We start from the raw sequence: 22,213 nt of genomic DNA, 5'->3' as shown, positions 1-22,213 counted from the left end.
TTTTTTTAAAAAAAATTGATTCTTAAGTAATGGTTTTGAAAGTTTTGACAATAAAGTGATCGTCGTATACGAGTTTGGGCACTTATAATGTACTTAAATTCCTAAATTTATATTGCTTTATCTTTACTATCTAAACTTTGCTATATGCATATGCTTGTTTATTTCTTCCATAACGAAATACATAATCAGTAAACAGTCATCCTCGTGGGCTAAATGTCCACCATATGATCATGTCTCATTTTCCTTAAAAACAAAAAAATAAAAAAAATAAAAGCAGTTGCTGATGATGCAATTGTAAAAAGCGATATAATTGATCAAAGTCACGATATTGTAATATAGTTGTTTCGATCACTAATGACAAACCCCTTTACATTAGTAAGTGATAATCTTTACTAAAAAGTTCAGAAAAAAAGGGTGTCAACATCTAGGTAGCACCCACACACCTAGAAGGCCGTCGGTGTCGGACACCGACACCCGTCCGACACGCTCCAACACTTGTCCGACACACGATCAATGCGTGTCGGACATCCGACACCTGGTCAACACAGGGGACTCGCCGGCGACATGCATGTCGTTGAGGAAGGAGAGCGGGCAAAGAACGGAACTGGAGGGCAGAGATCGGCGGAAGAGGGGGAGTCGACTTCGAGGATCGAGAGACAACCAGAAAAGTGAATCGGCGAGAAATAGAAGCAGCCACCGCCGTTGAGGCTGCTGTGGTCGTTGCGGTGGAAGCTGAAAGGGAAGGAGATAGGTGTCTGGAAGGGACCTGCCTCCATTCAGGTCTTCGGTAGAGGTGGCACTCAAAAGAGGCGAGGTAGGCATTGCGAGAAGGCTGACGGAGGAGCTGGCCCCCTTTTTTTTAAAAAGTTTTGGGGGGGGGGAGGGAGAGAGGGGAGGGAAAAAAGGGAGAAAAAAGGGAGGGGAGAAAGAGGGCTGTCAAAAAAAGACGTACCCAAAAAAGCGCTAGAGGCAATAGCCAAGCTGCAGTACACGAAAATATCTATTTACTCTATTTTGATTTTTTTTCCCCGATTTTTTCTTGATTTTTGATATTTTTTGGTCAAGAGGACTCTATCTTGATTAACGAGATTACAATTTATCCCAATTTTAATGTAAATTCATTTAAGTTCTTTTTTTATTTATATATTTATGTATTTGAATAAATCAATGTTCCCGACGTGTCGAAATTTCTTATTTTTGAGAAATTATGTGTCGGGGTGTCAAGTCGTGTCGTGTCCCGTATCACGTATCGTTGTCAATGCTACCTAGGTCAACATGGGATAAACGGTTCGAAGAAAATGAAATAAAAAGGAAAAAATATACCTACATAGTCATTCAATTGTGGATAACCCGTTAGCTGAGAAATTCTAAATGTGACATTTAAAGTATAACATTAATGTCAATGGTCAACAACAAGAATAGTTTAAGCAGAGAGATTAAAATGACTTGGGTGAGGAGTTAATGACTAGATAATCTTTAGGCATGATATGATATGGAGAAATCTAGTTTGAGAATTGGAGGAGAGATTTGCTTTCAGATATGCTTTTCTAGAGGAACCTCATTTGGAAGAAAAAGTTCAGATTGTGCATAGAAAACAACAAGCCACCGAGCGATGATTTTGTGATTGACTCGCAACAGGAGCATGGCAATATTGCTAGTTAGTTTTCTTTTGAAAAATACTTCTCTAATTGTATCATCGAGGGACGGTATAATCTCAATCGTAAGTCAACACATCACCATCACGTATTTTATTTTATTGATTGAAAGATCGTGTGATTAGAAATAATTGACAGTATTGTTAGACTGTCAAATTAATAATTTTTTTTATCTTTTATATTTTTTCTTTATTAATGAAAAAAGCAAAGTCAAGTCAAGAAGCTCCTGCATAGGATTGTTCCACGCACCTTCCGCGAAATGCTGTGGAAATGACGCGTGCAGGATTGTCCTTTGTTCTCTTTTTTTATATCTCTTGTTAATAGAAAAGGCAAGTCGAAGTCATCATATTGTCGTTAAGTTGGTTGATAATATCCAATCAGTGACCACAAACAGAGTATTGGTCATCAGTTTCCTTTTCTGTTTCTTTCATTAATAGAAAAGCACGTGAAGTCAAGTCAAGTCAAGTCAATCTTGCTGGATCTCGTATTTCGACCAAAGCTTCACATGCACTTTCTAGAAGTTTCACATCTACAAATTTCATTCTTCATAGGTTATCGCAAGATGCCAATCACGAGGTTTGGATTATTTAAGGTTTATAAAGAGATGATATGGCATTAACAGGTATTCTCAAACATGAACTCGCGATCCCACCCACGTGGGAAGGGGAGTACGTGAAAAGTTAAAAAAGAAAAATCAACTATAATCATCTCGTTTACATAATAAATTGGATATAATATAAGAAACTGTGCAAACAAGATTATTGTAATTGATTTTTGATGACCGATTCGGAGCATCAGAATTGCTCGAAATTACGAGGATTATGCGAGCAATAGATGTTGTCGCTGTGAAGCATGCGTCTTGGACCTTTGGATGGCAACAACTCGTTATAATGGCTTTACACAAATTGCCCCGATCGATCTTTCTATGCTTCAGCGTTTTTAATCGAAAAAAATTGACCAATCCATTCTCTCTCTCTCTCTCTCTCACACCCATGATGGAGAGCAACCCTACCTATGTAGACAAATTTTCGTTACACCATTATACTAATGAGAGTTTGGTTCATTCATTCTAAATATTCTGCCTTCCAAACGAGTAAAAGTCTAGGACCTCCGCCAATTTCATCCTTTGCTGCTAGAGTTCTTGATCCTCCAAAAACTTTGAACCAACATTTGTCTTAACTCTGAACAATATAAATGATTGAAAAACTTTTTGCTCCAATTACATCTTGGATTTCAATTTTTTTTTTCCAGGGAGGGATTTATCCATCAAGCATGCCCACCGATCATGTGCATGATAAGGCAAAAAAATAATTTTAGGATTTGAAAAAATTGCATTTCATATTCTTTCCTAGATTTGTTATTCATTTGTGAAGAACCCGTTAGCCTAGAATTTTTTAAATGTGATGAAAGTTTAAGATTTATGTAAAAAGTTAAAAATATTTAATATAAGGAGAGAGATCAAAGTGAATTGGGTGAGGGGATGATGAGTAGACAATTGTTAGTTGGCATAGAGACGTCTAGTTTAAGGAAATTGTTTTGGGGGACATTTTGCTTTTCTAGAGGGAATCTCTTTTGAAAGGAAAAAAAGAAGAAGCAGATTTAGGATTGAAATAATAAACTTTCCCGATTCGAATATCTTAACAAAGTGCCCTACTGAAATTTACGTCGAATTCGAGAAAACCCATTCATAACCCTACTTACTATCAGTAGGTCTCTCTATGTTTTGATGTTAGGATTGGTAGACCATTGCCATACCAAAGAACATGTGGGTTCCGTAAGACTAAAAACCGAAGAAACCGACAATTCCGATTCCTCAATTCACGAACGAAACTTATGAATATCGAGAATGAATGCGGAAATGTGAATAGTGGATTACATACCTCCAGCCATTGATGAATACAGACTAATACGGATGTGTAACGTTGAACGATTGGTGAAAAACGGGATGCTAATAAGCCAATTGCCCTCTCCGAAGCGATGGTGTGCTTTCTCTAACGTAGGCTCTAAAATATGTTTTGAAGAGAGAAACTAACAATGTGAAAAGATATCGTAATCGATGTTAGGGTTTGACTTAGATGACCCGTCTTATATATATATATTGTTGATACCTAATTTTGACAGTGCTGTATTTTATTTGTAAAATAAAAATAAATAAAATAAATAAATAAAAAATTCAAATTTTTTGAATATTCATGTTTTCTTGTTTTAGTATAAAATAAAATTAAATTTTAATTAAATTTTATTTTTTTATATATTATTATTTCATTTTAAAAAATGGAAAAAAAGAAGAAAATGAATCGGGTCGGCTAGGCCCTGACCCTCACGGGCAGAGCGTGGCCCGCGAATTCAATCCGCGGGGCCAGCCCGCCCGCTGCCCTATTTGGGCCCTTTTTCTCTCTTAGGCTGAATTGGTCTCTTTTATTTCTCAGCCCATCTTCCCTTTTTGATTTTCCTCGGCCCATCTCCCTTTTTATTTCTTCTCAGCCCACCTCTCATCCTCACCCCCCTCACGTCACTCTTTCTCGCATCAACTCCACGTCACGCACAAATTCACCACACACTTTCACCAACCCACGTCCACATCAAGCGGAATTCACTCCCGTCCACGTGATGAAACTTGCTGAAGCAGGCAAGACGAGCATAAAACAGGATTGAGAGTGGCAGGCTAAGGGTTCGGGAGCTCAGCGACCAAAAATGGAGAGGAAATAGAGAAAAAGGGAGAGAGAGCTGGAGAGGTTGGTTCGGTTTCGAAATAGAGCAGGGGAGAGAAGAGAAAGAGCTTGAGGGAGCAAAGGCAGGGTGGACCGAGAGATAGGCGACGTCTCTTTCGTTCGCCACTGCCTCGCCATCTCGACCATCTACTTCAGCCGTTTATCACCGCCATACCTTCATTCAACCAGGTAAGCCAAGGTCTTCTCTTTGTTGCTCCATGTCCCCGAGCTAAACCAAAAACTTGTCGTTCTCTGTTTGATATCCATTCTATGCGTTCTGGACATGACCTTGATGGCTCCTTCACTGTCACTTATCCCCTTAATCTTTATTTCTTGCGTGAGTTCAAGTCTGTAGAGTAGTTTCTCCCCTCTTCTTTGCTCGGTTGTTGAGGATGGTGAAGCCAAAGTAAAGCGGGGTTTGCTCGAGGTAATTCTGTGAAGGAGGCGTCGTTGGCATTGGCCTAACGAAGGTTGTTGCAGATGAATGACGTTTCAGTAGGGACTGATTCACGTTTGAGCCAAGAAGAGATATGGGTATAGTTGAGTTTGGTCAGAGTCCGGTACTGCGGTTCCTAGAACGTCGATCTCGACCGCTGGAGGAGGAGTGTTAGCTGTCGCGGGGACGTCTCGCAGCGACGAAGAAAGAAGAAGCTCGGGCAAGTGGTATCCGAGCAGGTTCGAGCGAGCGCGACCCGACGGGGGTGCGGGCGAATGAGTTCAGGTGGTGCGGCAGTGAGGTTGGACTGGTTCAGGCGTCATGGTGCAGCGGCTACTGGGATGTTGCTCCGTGAAGAAGAAGACTCGTGAAGGCGGCGGCGAGACCAACTGAGCTTGCAAGTAGACCCCAACGGTCCGGCGGAGCATGACTCAGTGACAACGCGACGAACAAATCCCGGCAGGTGCGGAGTTGACTCGAGCGCGGGCTTAGTTAGCGCGAGTGTAACCAGAGGTGACGTGGGCCGGACTAAGGCAACGCGAGCTTGAACAGAAGCGTCGGGCGTGTCAGAGGAAAAGACGACGCTTGGAGGAGGATGAAAAGCAGTGATGCGGTGAATAGAACTGGTCGGCGTCCAGGGAAGTCCGGCAGGGTGGCGGCGTGAGGAAAGAGTCTCGGCGGTGCAGGAACAAGGCGGGTGAATTTTGTTGCAGTCGATGATGTAGCGTCGCCGTCCCGGTTGCAGAGAGACGGAGGATGCACGAAGAAGACGATGAACAGGAGCAATAGGGCTGTTGCACGTTTTTGTTTTTTGTTGACTGCTTTGGGCTGCAGTGTGGGCTGACTTGGACGGGCTGGCGTGGGAGAAATGAAGAGCAAAGGCTGCTCGAATGGGCTGGCAGAATAAAGAAGAAAAATGGGCCTGAGCGGGGGGTTTGGCTTGGGAGAAATGAAGAGAACCTGCTGGGCCTGGGCTGTTGTGTTCAAGAAGGTGGGGCTTCAGGTTTGGAGTGGGCCTAAGAAGAATGAAGGGCAAGAAAGTGGGCCTGGACATTTCATGCGCAGACCAGGCCCGTTTCGGTCTCTCTCTCGCGGACCGGATCAAGCCCGACGACCTGATCCAGGTCCGGGTTCGAGAACCCGACCCGGGCCCGGCTTCCATTAATAAAAAAAATAAAAAAATAATGATAATAAAATAATAAAAAATTCCAAAAATAAAAAATTCCAAAAAATCAGAAAAAATTTCAGAAAATTAGAAAAATTGTTTTTCATAACCTTTTTACCCCTAATGTAAATTTTCAAACCTCATATTGGCATTGATTAAAGATCGATGTCCAATCCGATTTGATATTATTGTAATTCGACCTTCGAGTCGAAATTGTTTGGTTAAATTTTGTCATCATAGATTTGGTCTGCATGTGCTTGTTCCAGTCTTGTATTTGGCATATTTACTTGATTGAGTGTTTATAACACTGTCTTTTGAAAAATTACATGTTAATCGCTTTCCGTACATGCTAGGTTAAGGATAAATAAGTAATTGCACGAAATAACAGAAAAACATTATGCATGATCATTTAGTACTAGTTAGATATCTTATAAGCTTAAAATGATATGCAGAATGTGTGGTCACCTTACGGAATATCGACTTGTTAGGTACCGAAAGGGCGCTAATTATCTAATTAGCATAAACAAGTCCCCGAACCTAGAAGCTCTGGTTGTGTAGGAATCGAAATAACACTCCCCATGTCTCGATTGGTTTCTAGTCGACCATAATAGGCTAGTGCCGACTCTTAATAGCATTTTAGTTTGCTAATCAGTAAAAATGAATCCAATGTCACGTGAGGTAGGACTTGGGAGAGTCCACTCCATTGACCTATGGCAGTACCTCTAAACCCGCTGGACTCTCAGGGCAGGCCAAAGGTGGGTCGCGACACACACACACATACACACACACATATATATCATCATTGCATCTCTTCGGATAATGACTCCCATCAAGACGGTTATTAGCCCGAGGCGATTATCACGTAATTGATGTGCATAATATAACATCAATGAAATTAAATTTCAGTAATTATTAACTGAATATAGGATTATAATATAAATATTATAACATTGTCCCACTTGATCTCAACATTCATCAACAAAATATTGTACCAAAAACACATTAACTTCATGCTGAAGACAAACACATGAACCATGGCGACAAGTCCTCTTAGAGCGAATGTTATCTTCCATGCATCACAATGCATTACATCTCATCAAAATCAGCCTATATGTGATAACATACTTCATGAATAAACTCTGTTTATTCTAGGTCTACTTAATGAATAAACCATGAGTTTATTCCAAGTCAAAATGACCGATTTTCTCATAATAACCGAATGTACACCTTAATTGAGAAAACATCACAAATACATAAGAGTTCCACAACTTCGTCCAAACGAAGAAAATTTACATGATGGGACCAATTCCCATTCTATCCACATGATCCTTATAATTCTTTGGTGGCATGCTTTTAGTTAAAGGATCGGCTAACATCAATTCGGTGCTAATGTGTTCTATGACCACTTTCTTTTCCTTAACACGTTCCCTAATGGCCAAATACTTAATGTCGATGTGCTTACTTCGACTACTACTCTTCCGATTTTTAGCCATGAAAACAACAAATGAATTGTAACAAAACATTCTTAATAACCTAGCTATGAAATCCATAATTCTAAGCCATGAAATAAAACTTTTCAACCACACACCATGCGAAGTGGTCTCAAAACAAGAAACGAACTCGGCCTTCATAGTGGAAGCAGCAACTCAAGTCTGTTTTGCACTCCTCTAGGACACGGCTCTACCAGCAAACATAGAAATATATCAAAATGTTGATTTTCGTGAATCAATGCAACCAACGAAGTCCGAATCCGAATATCCAATTAATTACAAGTTGTTAGTTCGCCTATACATAAGCATATAACATTTTGTACCTTGTAGATACCTTATCACTTTCTTTGCGGCTTTCCAGTGGTTCATACTTGAATTACTACGATATCTTCATAACATTCCCACAAGAAAGGCTACGTCGGGTCGAGTGCGGACTCGAACATACAATAAGCTTTAGATAGCGAAAGCATATGGGATATTGTTCATTTCTTTCCTTTCTAGAGCATTATTCGAGCACTGGTTCAAATTGAACCCGTTACCCTTCAAGGTGGGTGCTATACTTGGTAAACAATCTTTTATTCGAAATCTCTCTAAAACTTTATTAATATAGATTTCTTGAGACAATCCCAAAATACTTGGAGCTCTATCACTATGGATCTTAATGCTAATGACATAAGATGCATCGCCTATTTCCTTCATGTCAAAACTTTCGGAGAGAAATTGTTTCACCTCATGTAGCAACCCCTTATCAATAGTTGCAAGTAAAATGTCATCCACATATGAGACAAGAAGATAAATTTTGCTTCCACTAACCTTCCGATATATACATTGATGCATGATATTCTCTACAAAATTGAATGAAGAGATAACTTCATGAAACCTTAAATACCACTAGCCGAGATGCTTGTTTTAAGCCAAAAATTGATTTCTTAAGCTTGCAGACCAAATGCTCACCATCACTAGAGAGAAATCCTTCCGGTTGTTTCATATAAACCTCGTCCTTTAGTTCTCCATTGAGAAATGCCCTTTTTACATCCATTAATTGCAATTACATGTTAAAATGGGCAACCAACGCTAAAACAATACGAAGAAAATCTTTCTTAGATATAGGAGAAAAAGTTTCGTGTAATCGATTCCTTCCTTTTGAGTGAATCCTTTGGCAACGAGTCTAGCTTTATATCTCTCTATGTTGCCCAATGAATTCTTCTTAATTTTAAAGATCCATTTACAACCAATGGCCTTCTTACCATCGAACAACTCAACCAAGTCCCGGATCGCATTAGATGCCATAGAACTCATCTCTTACTTCATAGCATTGTACCATAATGCTTGCAAAAATGTTTTAGGATCATTCTCGGCTCCAATATTATAGTTAGATTCTTACAAGTATATAATGTAGTCACTAGGAATTGCTGACTTCTTCATTCTAGCAGACCTCCTTAATGTTGTATCAACATTCTCTCGAGGAGTGTGTTATTCAACCGGTTGTTCAACGGTTTCTAGTAAGTGCTAAATAATTGGATCTATCGGATCGATATTAGTAGGTTGTGGAGCTTCAATAATTGATTGTTCAACAACCATTTAAACTGGAGGGGCGTTATGAGTAACAATCAATCTGGTACTTGAAGTGAAAGGTCGAGTATCCGAATGATCTTTCTCGGGAACAAGATCTCGAATCAATCGCTCCCACTAATCAAGTCATTTTCAAGAAACTTCGCGTTTCTCGATTCCACAAATCTAGTAGTATGAGATGAACAATAAAATCTGTATCCCTTAGACTTTTCGGCATATCTAACAAAATGTCCACTTATAATCCTCGGGTCTAACTTCTTTTCCCGTGGATTGTAGACTCTCACTTCAAACGGGCATCCCCAAACGCGTACATGTCGCAAACTCGATTTTTAACTTTTGAATAACTCAAAAGGCGTCTTTGGGATAGCCTTAGTCAAAACTCCGTTTACTATGTACACTGTTGTCTTAAGAGCTTCAGTCCACAAAGACTTAAGAAGTTTTGAATTACTAAGCATACTGCGCACCATATCCAACAAAGTTCGGTTGCTTCTTTTCGCCACACCATTTTGGTCCGGAGAACTGGGCATGGTGTATTAGGCAACTATCTCATGCTCTTGAAGAAACTTAGCAAATGGACCAGGTGCTTGTCTATCTTTAGTGTATCTATAATAGTATTCCCCACCTCTATCCGATCTCACGATCCCGATTTACTTACCGCATTGTTTCTCTACTTCGGCCTTAAACACTTTAAAGGCATGTAATGCTTCGTGCTTATTATGAAGCATGTAGAGATACATGAATCGTGAATAATCGTTTATGAATGTGATGAAATTTTTCTGATCATGAGTTCATATCTGGACAACAAATATCTGTATGTATGATTTCTAATATTTTCGTACTCGTCTTAGCACCTTTCTTTGATTTGTTGGTCCGCTTTCCCTTTACACAGCCCACGCAAGTGTCATAATCGATAAAATCCAAAGCACCGAGTACTCCATCATTTACCAATCGCTTAATTCTATCTATGGAGATATATTTCAATCTCTGATGCCACAAAATAGAGGAATCTTCATTCACAACACATCATTTTATACTAGCGTTATCATGAACATGCATCGCACTATAAGTGTATTGTGTTGCAAATTAATTCGAAAAAGACCATCGAACAAAATACCATTTCCAACAATGTCAGATTTATATGACGGATCGAAGGTCGAATTTGAAAAGTTAAAGGAATAACCAAACGGTATAAGTCTTGAAACTGAAATCAAGTTTCTAGAGAAATTAGGTATATAGAAGGTCCTTTTCAAATTTAAAACAAAGCTACTATTGAGGATTAAACTACATGTCCCAATAGTTTCTACATGTGAACGCATCTTGTTTCCTAAATAGATGCATTGTTCACTTCCCACCCGCTTCCCGAGACTTTGAAATCTCTACAAGGAATTCGAAATGTGGATTGTAGATCCGTAATCAATCCACCAAGTGTTATGACTTACATCAGCCATATTAGATTCATAACAAACACAAGAGATTATATTACCTTTCTTTCGGAGCCAAGCCTTATATCCGACGCAATTCTTCTTTATATGCCCCCTTTTTCTACGGAAGAAGCATGTGAATTCCTTCTTATTGTCAACACGAGGAGGTATTTTATCCTTTCCCTTATACTTGCCTTGCCCCTTATGCCTTCATTGTGTTGCCAAAAGAGCACTCTCTCCCACTTCCATAAGCAATCTTTCTTTTTCTTGAACACACATGGTCATGAGTTCATTAATTGACCATTTCTCCTTATGTGTGTTATAAGAGATCTTGAAAGGTGTATACTATTGTGGAAGAAAGTTCAGAGTGTACTTTACAAGGAAGGATTCGGGTATCTCAACCTCAAGGTTCTTAAGCCGAGCCTCATTATCATAATGTGCTCATGCACACTTCTAACACTGGTGAGCCTTAACGATGAAAACTTCATGATTATGATCATAACATGGGCCTTTTTCGAAGATGTAAATTGTTCATCAATAGTCGCTAGCAAAGCCTTGGTATTATTATGTTGAGCAATTGAGCCCCGAATACTAGCAGAAAGTTGCTCCTTATAAACATTACACTAAGGCGGTTGAACCGCTCCCACTATTCATACAGAGAAACTTCAATCGGAGTGCTAGTTTCTGTAATGCCAGATGGTTCATCCTTCCGAATAGCATAATCAATGTCCATACACCGTAATTGAAGGAGACTTAATTCCTTCCAGACTTTATAGTTTTCACCGTTTATTTCGGGAACATTAATATTAGAGATATTCACAGGTGTTAAAATTGCATAATAAACAAAATAAACCCGCTTACGTCATAATATTCTAAGGAAAATTCACTTAATATATGTTTTACCCATGCAAAACATGTCAATATGAATCAAATAACATCAAAAACTGTTTGTGGGCTAAGTTTCTAATTTAAATAAATTCATAATAATTGTATAATGAAACTATCATAATATATTCCTTTTTTCCTAATCCCCGTGGGGAAATTAAGAAAAATAATATGGTATTTCATCCTAATTAACCATATTAATATAATGAAAATTCCTATGGGATAAAATTCATTATATTAATAAAATTAAATACAAGTAAATGTCCTTTACCATATGTGATCTAGAGCCTCTTAATATATAATTTAATCAATTAGAGTTGTTGTGGCTAAACTCTAATTAATCGAAAATATACAGCTCACTAGACATTTAATTTCATGCAAAATATACTTAATATTGCGTATAAGGGAAAATCTGTAAATTTATGTGGGCATGGACTAAATTGTAAATTAATTGAAGGGGTAAAACCATAAATTAACTGAAAGATGGCATAACCGCAAAGTTTTGGCACAATCGGGGACAAAATGGTAAATCCAGCCAGTTAGGGGGCGGAACCGTAATTTAGGTGCGGGGGCATTAAAGACAGAATTGTAATATTTTTTTTTAATAAAGGAGGGTTTTGCCCGCGTGGGCATGCCCCCAGTTTCCCCACGCGGCAGGCCATTCTTCTCCATAATATACACATATATCATTCCCCTTTTTCCTTTTTTAAAGAAGAGAGGTCTGCACATTCGCAACCACGATTTCCCGTATGGGCGCGTGCGCCGCACGCCCCATAACCACCCGGAGGCACGTGCACTTCTTCCCCAAAATGCGAAGAACAGAACCAAACTTAATGGTTTTTCATCGTTTTTCACCGCGGCTTCAATCGGTCGATTCTCTTCCGAAAGCCCATAATAGACCAAATTAATGAGTGAGTTTTAGACAACATGCCGGCGCGACCCATAGGTCGGAGAATCAACGAAAACATGAAAGGATTTTTCCCAGAATCGAGCGAAAACCGCTCCGACGAAACCCTAAACGCGACAATCTTCGGTCACTTAATTCGCACTCCGGAGAACAACCAAATGCCTAGATTTCTTAGGGTTTTTGTTCACCATGGCGAGACGACCCTACTGTTCCAAATGCAGGCCGTGACATGCTGGAATTTGGCCGGAATCGGCCAAAAAATCGCCGGTCGAAATACCCCAATATTTCGATTTACCCATAAATTCCCACGAAAATCACCCGTAATTCAATAATTCAACGCAAGTCAAATGTTAAAACATCAAAGTACATATTAACATGCTTTGATACTAAATGTAAGACTAAAAACCAGAGAAACTAACGATATCGGTTCCTCAATTCACGAACGAAACTTATGAATATCGGGAACGAATGCGGAAACGTGAATAGTGGATTAGATACCTCCAGCTATTGACAAACACAAGGACATGTAACGTTGAACGATTGGTGAAAAACGGGATGTTGCTAAGCCAATTGCCCTCTCCGAAACGATGGTATGCTTTCTCTAACGTACGCTCTAAAGTACGTTCCGAAAAGAGAAACCGATAACGTGAAAAGACGTCAGAACTGACGTTAGAGTTCGGCTTAGACGACCCGCCTTTTATACATATATAGGCGATTATTACATAATTAATGTGTATAATATAACGTCAATGAAATCAAATGTCGGTAATTATTAACTGAATGTAGGATCATATTATAAATATTATAACGGGTTCATCGACATTGTAGATTGGGGGCATTCATGAAAAAGAAAATGGTTTAAACGGACCAAAATGTTTTAGATATTTATTGTAGCATAAATTTGGTCATATTGATGCCATTTCGTTAATCGATTATTTGGATCTTGATGAGAAGCTTGAATTGTATATGTCTCTAAGCGTTTCAAGTTTTTGGCGGCATGATGCTTACTATTTATTGGCGCCAGACGTGATAACCACTTCAATTCCGGCGTCGTATTCGACAGTTAGACACGTGGCGCTAATGAACACCACCATCCATAGGCACATAAAATGCCTCTCAAAGAATTGGCATGGCAACGTACGCATAGTGTGATACTCACGTGCCGTACACATGGTCTATTTAGTATTTACGACAAGTATTTTATCTAAATTCTTTCTCACGTGCTGTACACGTGCCTATCGATGTATAGGTCATTTTTCATTTCTCCACGAAGGAAGACGAACGACCCATGTGTGCTCCACTTTCGGTGCTGGAATCTCAAATTTCAATGGAAGCACCCGCACAGGTTCCACGCACCTTCCTCGCAATGCCCCGGAAATTAATTGTTATTTAAAAAAAAAAGAGGGTCAAGTCAAATTGGAAGTCGAGCTTTGACTTGGAACTACGTATGCAATTATTTACTTTAAGCCATTAGGGCCAAGTTTAATAATGCTCATATTCTTTTGATTTCTGCTCTTTTATTCTCGAGAATAGAAAAAGAATAGAAATTTATTGGGTAAGAAATAAAAAGTAAAAAAAAATTTACTTCTCTATTCTCAAAAATAAAATTAAAAAAAAATCATTTCGAATAAAAAATTATTTTCAACAACAAAATTATTACCAAACAAGCTTAAGAGTACAATGCTGAATGGATCTTCGGCCAGGCCACATGTACCGAATTGCCCCTCGAGCTCACGTGAGGCGCGCGGACCGCGAGGCGACTGGGGACCACGCGTATGCTTCGGTTTCAGAGCAGCCGACCGTCGTAGCTGTCAAGCAAAGTGGAGAAGAGGAGGGACAGCTAAAGCAGAATCCGAGGCTCGATAGGCAAATGTGTACCCTGTTTTTACTTTTGATGCATAAATAAAAGAAGGGTCTTGGAAAGTTGGACGGCAAGAACTCAGCATTGTTTAATCACGCCCAGTAGAGAGTGCTGAGTGTTGGTAATCCGACGTCGAAAGCTGAGAACCAGTGGAGATCACCGCAGTGTGTGGACACTCCTCAGGTAATCCATCCAGGACTACTTGCTCTTCTCTTCTCCTCTCCTCTCCTCTGTTTCCAGCTTTGATTGCTTGATCTACTTCTGATGAGTTCCGGAACTCTGCTGTTCGCAGATCTAGACCGTGAAATCTGGCTATCTTCTGAGGCTCTGCTCGATCAATCTCCTATTTCAAAACAGAATTAAGGATCTCTTTGGTCAATCACTACATGATGTACATCCAATCAAATTGCAAAAGAAAAAGGACAACTCATTTAGGAGATCCGAATTCCGAGGCGTCTACCTCATCGACCCCTCCGCATGGACGAGATTACAAAGGCGGAGAGGAGCAGCGGGAAGGGAATAACTACGAAGTGTTCTTGAGCTTTAGAGGGAAAGACACTCGCAAAGGCTTTACTGATCATCTCTATACTAGCCTTATTGATGCAGGAATTCATGTGTTCAGAGATGACAATGAGCTCCGAGTTGGTGATGAGTTTGGTCCGGAGCTTCTCCGTAGTATTACACAATCTAAGATCTCAATCCCAATTATCTCGGAGGGCTACGCTTCAAGTAAATGGTGCCTTCGCGAGCTAGCTCATATGCTGAAGTGCAAGAAAGACGCAGGGCAAATAGTGTTGCCCATATTTTACAAAGTGAATCCCTCACAAGTGTGGCATCTTACGGGGAGATTTGGAGATGCTATCAATGCACATAAAAAGAACTTGGACGAAATGACCGCAAAGGAATGGGAAGAAGCACTCAAAGAAGTCGCTTCCCCAAAAGGATGGGAATCAGAGAAAACCGATGACGGGTACATTATTCTTCACCACAACATTGCTGACTTTCTTATAACTAGAACTTACTTGAAAAAGAATATACGTATTACCATCATGCATTAACATTTGTGTTGTTATCTGACAAGCATGAAGGAGCATTAGTTAAAACAGTTGTCAGAAAAGTTATGAGCGAGTTGAAAAGACTGTTTTTGCTAAATGTTCCTAAAGAGTTGGTGGGAACTGATGATACTGTGGAACATATTATGAGCATCATAGATGCTAATAGTGATACGATGATTATCGGAATCTATGGAATGGGCGGCATCGGTAAGACAACTCTTGCAAAGGTGTTATACAACAAACTCTCTAGTCATTATGAGTATCGTAGCTTCGTGGCGGATATTCGGGAAACATCTAAGCAGCAGGGTATTCCATGCGTACAAAAGAAGCTCATTTCTGACATAATAGGAGAACCGTGTGATGTGTCTAATGTTGACGAAGGAGTAAGTGTCATCAAATCTCGATTTACAAGCAAGAAAGCCCTCATTCTTCTAGATGATATGGACGATAATGCTCACTTGAATGCTTTGGTTGGGGACCATAGCTGGTTTAAAGCTGGAAGTATGGTCATCATAACAACTAGAAACAGGAGTATACTTGACAAGGTTAGAGCAGACCATATGTTTCCACTCAACGGGTTGCCTTTGCATCAATCATTGATTTTGTTTAGCGTACATGCATTTCGAAAGGATTCACCCCCGAGTGATTATAAGGATATCTCTCGTGCTATTGTATCTACTACTGGAGGCCTTCCCTTAGCTCTTGAAGTTATAGCTTCATTATTAAGTGGAAAAACAATAGAAGCATGGAAAGATACATTAAAGAAACTAGAAGAAGTGCCTGCTAAGGAAGTGCAAGCGACGTTGAAGATAAGCTACGAAGCATTAGATTATGGTGAGAAACAGATATTTTTGGATATTGCATGTTTTTTCATCGGAGAATCTCAACAAAGTCCAACTTATATGTGGGATGACTGTGGCTTTTTCCCCGGGAGCGGGATTGATGTATTGAGTCATATGTCCCTAATTAAAGTTGAAGAAGACAACACGATACGGATGCACGATCACCTGAGAGACCTTGGAAGAGAAATTGTTCGTCTAGAAAATAAGAAAAAAGCTCAAAAGCGTAGCGGATTATGGGAATATGATGATGCCGGAGATGTGCTTTTCAGCAACAAGGTAAGAGCTTTTTCCGCTTGTCTTAGTCACCGAATGCGAGTCCATTTTCTCTTTCTTGTTTGAAATAAAATTACAGTCAATGCTGAATCCCCAAAACTTGCTGCTCTTTAGATTGATTGATGTTCTTGCCTGATTCTAGGACATAATTGAGATGCAATTTCTTGGTTACTGATGACCGATATATGATCGTACTCGGTAGTATTGTGATGAGGACACTCTCCTTTTCATAATACTTCAATGCAAAGAATCGAGTAACATGAACATAATCTTTGACAGAGCGCTTTTAGAGAAAAGCTAATATCTATAAATTGTTGGGGCCATGCTTTTCCGACGTACCTGTTTAATGCTCATGCTTGATGTTTGGATTTTCTTTTGATTTCTTGTGAGGTCATTTATTTATTTTGAGTATTGACTTCTTATGAGTTGTTTGCTATGATAAATGAGACTTGCATTCATTTTTGACAATTGGCTATCCTAGTTCCAGTGTTTTTTTAAGTTGGGCTGGGTATGCACTTAGGGTGCATTTGTTTCACGGAAAATAAACGTTTTCAAAAACATTTTCCGAAAATTAATCACTTATATTTCTTGAAATAATCAATAAACGAAAAATATTTTCATTATCGACAATAATTTATAATTAGTCCACCAAGTATTACTGTTTGTGAGACTTAGTCCCCTTTCTATTTTTGTTTTTTTTTGGGAGTCCTTTATCGTTCACAGTTGGTGCAATCGAGTCATTTGTCATCAATCGTTAGTTGACTCGTCAGTTGGTAATGTGGCTTTCATATTTATTTATGGTACATGGCAACTAAAAGCAATTATAACATATGGATGATTTGTACAAGCAGCAGACAAGCATGTGCAAATGTCAAGAGCATCTTTAAAAACCACAAAATATAGACGCTCAGATTATATGAAATGACAGCATTATCGAAAAACATACTACTGATGCTTTTCAGGAACATGTTCCTGCAGAATTGAGAATGTAATCAGCTAAATAGAACAAAGCTTAGAGCTGAAAGAAGGGTATCTATGAAATCATTGACAATAATACAATTAAAACACGAGAAACTTTTGAAGGAGAATAAGGAGGGTCTCATCTGAAAGAATAAATGATTGAAGGAAAAATTCAAACCGCCAAACAAGTCCGTATGACTCATGATCTCTGCTCAATGCGCAACTCATCGCCTATAACAAAAAATGAATTTGAGTTCCTAAAATATTTGTTTACAACGAAATAAAGTAGAAGCCCTGAGTTCCATAAGTAACCAAGTCAATCAATCGTCATGTCCAATCTTTCTTTAAGCAATATCTCAGTGATCTATCGACACAATTGATAGCAAACTTAAATGACTACTATTTCACTGTGACAAGGCATTAGACTTATGCAGTTCTAAAAAGCGGAGTAGAATTTATTCATGTAACATTTGATGTGCCATCAATTTTTCTTCCATAAACAATGAAAGACACTCACTGAAGGACACACAATGATAAGAGAGGTATGTACAACACATGCGTAATTTGTGGGTGACATTCTTGTTTTCATTTTGCTATTGAGAATTGCAAACAATGTACACCAAAAAAAAAAAAGGGAAACAAAAGAGGGGGATGCTACACAATTTTTGATGCAGTTTTGATGGCAAGTTTGATAGATCTCACAATAATAGTATGACAAGAAGTTGAAATATCTTCATATTTTCTTATATGCAGTTGATCTCATCTCATCATTTAAAACTCACATCCACAATATTTCCTAATTGCGGGGCACTAGCAAGATTGAGGCCCTTAATCTCGGGCCTCGGAACCGGGGAGCTAAACAAACCTACACAGCTGAGCAATTTAAAGAACTAACTAACTTGAGGTTCCTTCAAGTTTTATATACAAATTTCGCTGGAGATTTCCAAAACTTGCTTCCTCAATTAAGATGGCTTGAATGGGAATTTTGTCCCTGGGATTTTCAAATGGCCAACTTTCAACCAAAGAAATTAGTCGTGCTTGATCTTAGGGCGAGTGACATTACGGAGGACTGGGGAGGATGGGGCTCGCTCAAGGTACGATGTAGAGAAGGTTCATCTTGTAGATAATCACATGTTGTGGATCCAATTGCAAGTTCTCCTTCCTTTCTTCTAAAAGGTTTATGGATTTTCATCTAGATATAAGAGGAACTTATAGTTACCTAAAAACGCCACAAGCTTCTACCCCTTAATATCTTATAATGATGACAAAAAAAAAACATCTATTGAAAATATAATTATACTGTGCCTATCTTGATTATTCTTTAATCTAAATAGTTTATCGCTTCTAAGCTAAATTCTCCCCATGCAAAAGTATGTTTTTTTAGTGCTGCATTTTTTAAGTCTTATTAATCTTCCCACGGAGAAACAAGGGTCTAGGACACCACAAATACCACAACCTTCGTACGATGCTCACTGGAGTATTATAACTTTTATTCCAGTCATTTTTCTTTTTTGCAAAAATTTTTCATCCACTTGGGTGCTATAATTTCTAAAACATTCACTTGAATTATTAACTTTCAATTGATCATTTGAACCACTAGGGGTTGCCCCAATGACCACTCTTCTCACTTAGGAAGAGGGAGGTGGGGAGGCATGAAAGGGGAGCATGATTTTGCAATTTGCACATAACGCACATAATGTGGCTTGTGTATTAGGATAGGATGGAACCAAAAAAAAAAAAAAGGATAAGATGGAACTAGACAAAAAAAACAAAATTGATCATTTGAATGCCGTATCTTTCTTATAACATTCACCTAGGTGCCAAAATTTGACATGACATGACACTTGTGCTAAAAGTTTTCAAAAAATTTGAAGTTATGGCGCTGAAATGAGCACCCTACAAAAGTTATGAAACTTGTGCTTGTCCTTTTTTCCCGGAAAATAGAAACTTCCTCACAATGACTTGTTTTGCACATACATACTAAATTTCTACACTTGTTTTTAAATTAGAGTACTAAAAATAATTAATGAATTGCTCGGACTTGTTGCACGAAATACTTATTCATTATAATTGTTGATTAATGACATCACCATTTAAAACAGTTTTAAAATTGTAACGCCATAAGACTAATGAAAATGGCATATAAATGCTTTTAATATAACATTTCTAAATATTGTGCATATGACTCATGAAAATTGTTTTTCATAATTAAACTAGCCATTCCATTTAATTTCATACTACTAAAGGAAAACATGGTGCCCAATGAACGCATCTTTCTCTGACAAAAAAAAAAAATGAATGCATCTTTCTTTTTTTTTTTTCTTATATTTTATTTATTAAATGAAGGGATATCCGTAAGATACAATGGGATCGCCATAACTATGAGCAAGTAAGTATATGTTTCTCCGCAATGTTGTCAGGAAATAAATGTAGTTTGCACTTGTACATCCCTATCTTTCTTTTCACAGTGGACATGCTTAAAAAACATTTATATGTCGGTGTAGCCAAACTACCGAAAGAAACATGTTGAATTAAATAAGGCAACAGTGGAGTAGTGGAGCACATGTGTTTTTGAGGAATTTTAAAAATTCTAAAATAAATAAGGGGCGATGGATAATCACATGTTGCGGTGGCCCAATCTCATTGAGATATCTTCTCTTTCTTTCGGATTGCCACCGGCCTTAAAGTTCTAAACCTCTCGTATTGTGGTTCTTTGACAACAACTCTCGACTTGTCTGCTTTTCAAAGCTTGGAGATTTTGACTCTTGAATATTGTTCGAAGCTAAAAGTGATTCATCCTTCTCTCGGGAACATCAAAACCCTCATCTCCTTAAATGTCAAGGGATGTTGGCAACTAGAGGAGCTACCTGTAGGAGTAGGTAGCAGATGAGGGTAGGCGATTAATTAGATGAGCAGTAGTGAGAAGAGCCTCGACCCGGAACTCGGTAGGAACGGATGTGCCAAGTAAAAGAGATCGAGTGGTCTCTAGAATATGACGGTGTTTGCGTTCGGCAACTCCATTTTGAGTTGGAACCCCAGGACAAGATAACTGAGGAAGTGTACCATCACTAGCTAAGAGGGAACGAAAGACACCAGAGAGATATTCTCCCCCTGAATCTGAACGAAAAACTTTGATTTTTGTATTAAATTGTGTGGAAACCATGGAAGTAAAAGACTGATAGATGGAAAAGAAATCACTATGTTGACACATAAGATAGACCCATGTATAACGAGAATAATCATCAATAAAAGATACATAATATTTGAAACCACTCTTGGAAGAGAGCGGGGCGGGACCCCAAACATCGGAATGAACAAGATCGAAAATCGCACTAGTTCTAAAGTTACTAACGGGAAAAGGCTTAGCGGATTGCTTGGCCAAAGGGCGGATAGAACATGGAGGAAGACTACTCGAAGAAATAGGACCCAAAGCACCTTGTTGGTGAAGGACAATGAGACGAGAAGACGGAATATGTCCAAGACGCCGATGCCACCGAACAAGATCGAGGGTAGCCAACACGGGATGAGGAAGAGAGGAAGTTGGAAGATGGAGATGTTGCATAATATAAAGTCCATCCCGTCTACTGCCCCTGCCAATCATCTTGCCACTCAAACGATCCTGCACAAAGCAAGAGCTATTTGTAAAGCTTACAGTACATCCGGCATCAATGAGTTGTCCAACGGATAATAAATTGAGAGCGAATAGCGAACATGTAACACATCGGGGACATTGAAATCTTCGGAGATGGTAAGAATACCCTGTCGGGTAGCTAGTAGAGGAGAACCATTAGCGGTAAAGAAATGTCTTGGTTGCTTGAGCTTAGAGAGCTTAGTGAAAAAAACAGTGGAACTAGACTTGTCTAACAGCTCCCGAGTCAAGTATCCAAGTAGTAGAAATATCACCTGAAGGTGGTGTAGGCTAGCGGTGCTTCCAAGATGAGAAAGTTGTAGAAGTACCAAAATCGGGAAAAAGACACAGGCGGAGAAGGACTCAATCGGGCAAGTTGGGCCTCCAAGAGCGACAATACGGTCATCCGTAGAGGAGAAACCGAGTAATAGGTTGAGAGATTGGAGATACGGTAGTGACTCGTGGTGATGCAGAAAGGCGTGAAGCATCTCTTCTTCCAACAATGAGACTCGTCATGACCAAGACGATGACAATACGTACATGAAAGGCGGCGAGGACCACGAGTAGGCGAAGGACGTGGTGGAGCGGCCAAAAGCGTATGCGGAACACGTGGTGGAGCGGCCAAAATAGCGGTTGAATCGAAGCTGCCGAGGAAAAAAAGACCAAGACAAGTTTTCTCGGGCGTAATTCTTTGACAGCGTCAATGAGGGATGGTCTTGGAGAGCAAGTGAAGAAGTTGGCTGCGAACACCTTCATAGGGAGAGCCAGCGCTTCATAAGAAAAGAATGTAAACGGTGCCTATCTTGAGTCGAGCCGAGTAGATGGACAAGTACAATTCGGGCATGATGGGTAGAGAATAGGAGCAAGAATATCCGAGTTGACTCCAAAGTGAGTGCATGTAATTGTAGAAATCTCGAATAGAGCGAGACCCTTGCGTAGCATTGTAAACTTCTTGCTCCAACTGATAAACTCGAATGTCCCCTGTGCGGGTGAACATCTCGGCAAGAGCGATCCCATAACCTTTTCGCCTCAACAACATTAGAAAATTGTGGGCGAAGAGCGGGATCAATGGAACCAAAAATGATCGCCCATGCCTTCCGATCGGCAACTTTCCATGCTCGAATTTCGGCACGCGTTTCGCAACTTCATCGGATGAGTTACTTTGAAGAGCACCAGGACAAGGACAAAATCCCTCAACATGCTCAAACAAGTCGCGATAAACAAGTGCTGCCATTGCCGATGGTTTCCAAAGAGAATAGTTTGAACCATCGAGTTTGACGTCAATACGGTCACTAGAATCACCCATGACGACGAAAAAAAGAAATCAGCAAAGCTAGAAATATGGATTGAGG

The 22,213-nt window shown here is 39.4% G+C and overlaps 2 protein-coding genes across 3 annotated transcripts in view; both read left to right on the top strand.

Moving 5' to 3' along the window:
* Nucleotides 1-22,213, top strand: part of LOC115733026 (disease resistance protein L6-like) — a 154,133-nt gene that overhangs the window by 29,209 nt on the left and 102,711 nt on the right. Inside the window, exon 1 of one of the 2 annotated variants that reach the window (XM_048277043.1) lies at nucleotides 14,161-14,211. The exons of the other annotated variant lie outside the window; for it this stretch is intronic. The gene's annotated coding sequence lies outside the window, so the exon portion shown is untranslated. Of the gene's footprint in view, nucleotides 1-14,160; nucleotides 14,212-22,213 lie in introns of those variants that run through there. 2 annotated transcript variants of the gene reach the window in all.
* The window catches only part of LOC115731453 (topless-related protein 4-like), a 103,397-nt gene that overhangs the window by 39,020 nt on the left and 42,164 nt on the right, over nucleotides 1-22,213 (top strand). The window lies entirely within an intron of this gene.

Source organism: Rhodamnia argentea, chromosome 4, assembly GCF_020921035.1.
Source record: "Rhodamnia argentea isolate NSW1041297 chromosome 4, ASM2092103v1, whole genome shotgun sequence".
In the NCBI taxonomy this organism is placed as follows: Eukaryota; Viridiplantae; Streptophyta; class Magnoliopsida; order Myrtales; family Myrtaceae; genus Rhodamnia; species Rhodamnia argentea.
The sequence above is the reverse complement of the archived record's forward strand: the minus strand, read 5'-3'. Positions and strand labels throughout refer to the sequence as shown.